The 4683-nt window shown below is 37.0% G+C and overlaps 1 protein-coding gene across 1 annotated transcript in view; it reads left to right on the forward strand.

The window, feature by feature from the left end:
* Positions 1-4683, forward strand: part of DIAPH3 (diaphanous related formin 3) — a 556802-nt gene that overhangs the window by 203725 nt on the left and 348394 nt on the right.

Below are 4683 nucleotides of genomic sequence, written 5' to 3' on the forward strand. Positions count from 1 at the left end.
CCGGTGGGGTGGGGTGGCCACACTGTAATCCCTTCTCTTCCATTTTCCTCTTGAGATCTTGGGCACACATGCACACGCTCCTGGCATGAGTTTAAGCCACTGGGTCCAGGACTCAAGCTGCGGTTGTCTACATGGGAGTCCAGCGACATAGCCATTATGCTAACTACCGGTCCCCATTCTCACTCTCTTAAGGAGAATTTATTTTTTTATTTCTTGCTCTATAGCACTGAACTTTGTTTTAGTCATAAAAAATGGAAAAGATTGAATGACCTCTCAAAGGTTTTTGATCCATGGAGAGTGGAGAACCTTAATGTATGATGTTGACATAGTTATTCACCATATAAAGAGAGATTTGACAGGAGTTGCCTCATCACTTCATTCAACAAATACTTAGTGATTTTAATTATAGAGGTAAGGCATTGAGAAGATGATAAATAAAATTGAAAAGGTTCTCACTGTTATGAGATTTTGGCTTGATGAGTGTTTGTAAGGTGTATAGTACTACATTTTGATATTTTTATATCACAGTATGAAGAGTGCTGTGGTAGAAGAACCCTATGGTGGTGTGTAATCCTATAGGAAGAATTCCTAGTGTAGTTTTGGGTGGCCAGTAAAGACTTTCTCAAAGAAATGACACTGTGAGCACTGAAGGATCCGTATGAGACAGTAAGTTAAGATATGTAAGGAGGAATCACAAATAATACACTTATTTTGAATTTCCTAGAGTTGTATCAAGCTTGACATGTCCAAAACCGATTCATCTTCCTTCTCCCTAAAATACTGTTCTTCCCTGAATTTTATATCCTCACATTTTCCCCACAATTTTAACACTTTATATTTAGCTTGCAAATCCACAGAAAATACTGTAGTCATGTTAGAAATACTCTCACCACTCATTTCCTTCAGTTGTTCAGATACTAACATTTTTGGATTCTATAGTCTCATTACATTTCTTTTCCAGGGTCTTTTCTTCCACTTCAGTTCTGCAGGCCCTCAGTTTTTGCTTGAATAACCAGAGTATCTTCCAAACTAATTTTCATGTCTCTAGTATTTTTCTTTTAGTCTGTGTTTGACACTACTGCTGGTTGGGATTTTCAAAGTGCTAATTTGATCATGATATTTTATTATACATACTCTAATAGCTCTTTATGGTTTCTAGGAAGAAGGAATAACTTTGGCTTATTGAGAATTTCTTTCAATAATTTCATTTCTATGCACATCTCTAGCCCATGCCCTACAATTTGTTCTCATGCATCCTTTTGTGCCCCACAGAAAGGATTGCTTGTCATTCATCTACTCACAGTGCAATTCCCTCTACTTGAAATGCTAGCTGCACTCCTCAGCTACTCTCAAGTTCTTCAAACCTGATGTTAAGCATTATTGTTCCAGAAATCATTCACTGGTTTGCAGTGTATTTCTTTCTCACTCTCTTTCTTGCCAGATTCAAGGTTGTTGGTGTGCCTTACCTTACCACTGGATGCTGTACTTAGTAAAACCACTGACTGCATTCTGTTCAACGTTGTATCTCCAGCACCTGTCATTTTCAGGGACACCTCTTAGGCATGCTGGTTGATGTTTATTGTATAATGGGAATAGTTAGGTAGGATGGAGCCAGATCCTAGACTTTCTAGATCATTCATGATGATAATCAAGCCATTGAAGGTTTAAGAGCAAAAAAGTCATGTTATTTGAGCTATCCTTTACAAAGAATGCAATATTCAAAACATAAGACTATTGTGGTGGAGTGTAAACTTGGTATTGAAATATTGTGGTATTTTTGTTTGTCTTGAAAAGGACTGATCTGTAGTCTGCAACTTATATGAGCAGCTGAACTGGTCATAGGGATTTAGAAACCATCAGTGGATGAATGATGATTGAAACATGGCTATGGGAGGTCCATCTTAAGAGAAAAGTGGAATGAGACCAACAGAGGGGTGAGGAAGAGTCTTATAGAATGCCAACTTGTAAAGGGTTGGATTTTTTTGAGGAACAGAAAATAATAATAAAAAAATTGATATGAGTCGTCAAGGAATAATAGGAGACAGAGAGATTGAAAATGGAGGCCTCCCCCCCAAAAAAAAGATTTACTCTGTAGAGCAAGGCTATCTATTGTAATAAGGGATGGTGAATATGTTTTATAATCTGTGTTGTTCCAAATGGTAGCCATCAGCAATGTGTGCCTATTGAATGTTTTAAAATGATTAACGTGACAAAGAAACTGAATCTTGAATTTTTGTTGATTAAAATTTACATTTAAATAGTTACTGATGGCTAGCAGTTAATATATTGACTGGAACAGCTAGAAATATCACCTAAGATGAAGCCGAGAGAAGTCTAGGGAATCTGGAATTTGATAAACCACAGTGTTACAGTGTTTAGTTTTCTTTTCTATTTTTTTTAAATTGCCAGAGAGTGTGTGTGCTCACCAGAGAGACAGAGGTGGGAGAAAGCATCCCTGATGGGGCAGAGTTATGCCAAAATCCCTTCTCTGTCCATCCTGTCAAGGTTTGGGGCATATATGTATGTACATGTACCTTGAATTGTTTTAAGAATTATTTTATTCATTTTTTTATTTTTAAAATTATTGACGAGCGAGGTAGAGAGAGACAGAGAGAGAGAGAGAGAGAGAGAGAAAGTAAGTCACCAGGTCCAGGACTTAAACTGTAGCTGGTCATATGGGAGTTCAGCGCCCTTAACCACCACACTACCTGTTGGTCCCCATTGAATATTTTTTAAGTCACCGGTGCCGAGGTTCAAGCTATAGTCAACTATGTAGGATCTGTCTCCCTTAACTAGATTCTATTCAACTCGGTATCTCTAGCACCAGTCACTTTGAGGGACACATCTTAGGCATGCTGTTAGATATTTATTGTATAATGGGAATAGGTAGATAGGATGTGGCTAGATTATAGAGTTTTTAGCTAATTTAACCACAAGTTTGTAGGTCTGACTCAAGCCATTGTTTTTAGAATGATAACATGATAGCTAAGATGTAGTGAACAATGAAGTGAATGAAGTTCAGCAAGTCAGGTAAGTGAGTATGAACTAACAACAAAGAAGATGTCTTTGAAGCAAAAGTAAGATTATGGTTAGAGGGGCCATATAGGCTAAGATGAAATACACTAGTAGAAATGGCTAACAGTGCGACAGAGTTGTGTGTGCAAGCAATCAGTGTAGAATGTTTCAACAAGCACTAGATGTGGGTTAGTTATTTTTATGAAGTTTAGGATTTGTATTTTTAAAATTATTTGATGAAGGGAGGGATTGGAAGAGCTATACTAGTAGAGTGATAAATCTGGTATGGTTTGGGTCAAGTGAAGTACATTTGGACAGTTTTTATTATTTTCTGTTATCTTTATGAAGGATCACAAGATTGTGAGAAGATCAGGAGTATGAAATTTATTTTCTTCACTTATAAATGAGAATTAAAATATTTCTTTGTTTTTATGATAAAATACAAGAGTACTTATTTTCCTGCTTTAAAAACTACAAAGCGTGAAGGAATTTGTGCATGTAAGGGGACAAGAAACATTTGGAAAATCCCTGCCTTTCATTCTATTTTGCTGTGAATTTGAACTGGTCTGAAGAATTCTCTGTTACAGGAACCAGCAGATGGCATAATGGTTACGTTGCTGGACTCCCATGTAGTTGACCATGGTTCAATTCCCAGGCCCAGTGGCTTAAACTCATGCTGGGTGAATGTGCGTGCATGCCCAAAATTCCAAGAGGAGATTGGGGGAGAAGGGATTGTAGTATGGCCAACCACTCTGGGAAGTGATTTCTCACTTTCTGTTTCTTTGTCTGTCTCTGTCTCTGGCGAGTACACACGCCTTATAGCAAAAAACCTTTCTTAAAAAAAAATAGTCTACTAGAACATTATCTAAATATTAATTGTTGGGAGGTGGCATGGTTTCATCTGAATAGCTCAGACTTTGAAGGCTGATAATCTGGCTTTTTAATATCATATTATTAACTATGTGACAGGGCCTGTAAGACTTCTTTGTACTATTATGGATATAATCATAAAATTCTCTTTGTAAAGCAAATGAATGCCCTTTTAAACTATTGAGCTCTCTGTTGTCATTATTTTCCTATTTGAAATTTATACTTCGTGTGGAAACCACAATTGTGAAATAATTTTATTTTTTTTCGAATGATCAATATTTTTAAATGAGAGTCAAATGCTCTATCTTGAATATAGGACAATACCCTATTTAAATTCACTTCTGTTGGGAGAGCTTTTTCAGGCATGATGATGACAAATTAAGCCCTTTGAATGCACAATACCTTAGAAAACTTACTGTATTCACCAACTTTTATTGTTTTCCTTCCTGAAGATACTGCACTGGGGCTTTGAAAGATTAATTTGCCATTAATCCTCCAAAGATAGTAGGAGATATCCTACTTCAGATAAGTTTCAAGTATAAGATTTTGCAGGTGGGGACAAGGAATTCAATACAATGCTTTGCCTTCTATTATTTTGCCCAAAGTCACAATGATATTTACGGACTTCTGAGAAAAATGCCAAGGTTGCAGATAACTAAGGGCCAGTTTGCTCTGCTGAGAGAAGGTCACGGACTCTATCTCTGGCTTCATCTGCTCTTTTGTGAATGAATGATTTTGATGGGACCTGGAGGGACCTAGAGAAAGACTGTGGGTGACTCAGCAAAAATCTAACACTCT

The sequence above is a fragment of the Tupaia chinensis genome, unplaced genomic scaffold (assembly GCF_000334495.1).
Source record: "Tupaia chinensis unplaced genomic scaffold, TupChi_1.0 Scaffold000654_1, whole genome shotgun sequence".
NCBI classification, from domain to species: domain Eukaryota; kingdom Metazoa; phylum Chordata; class Mammalia; order Scandentia; family Tupaiidae; genus Tupaia; species Tupaia belangeri.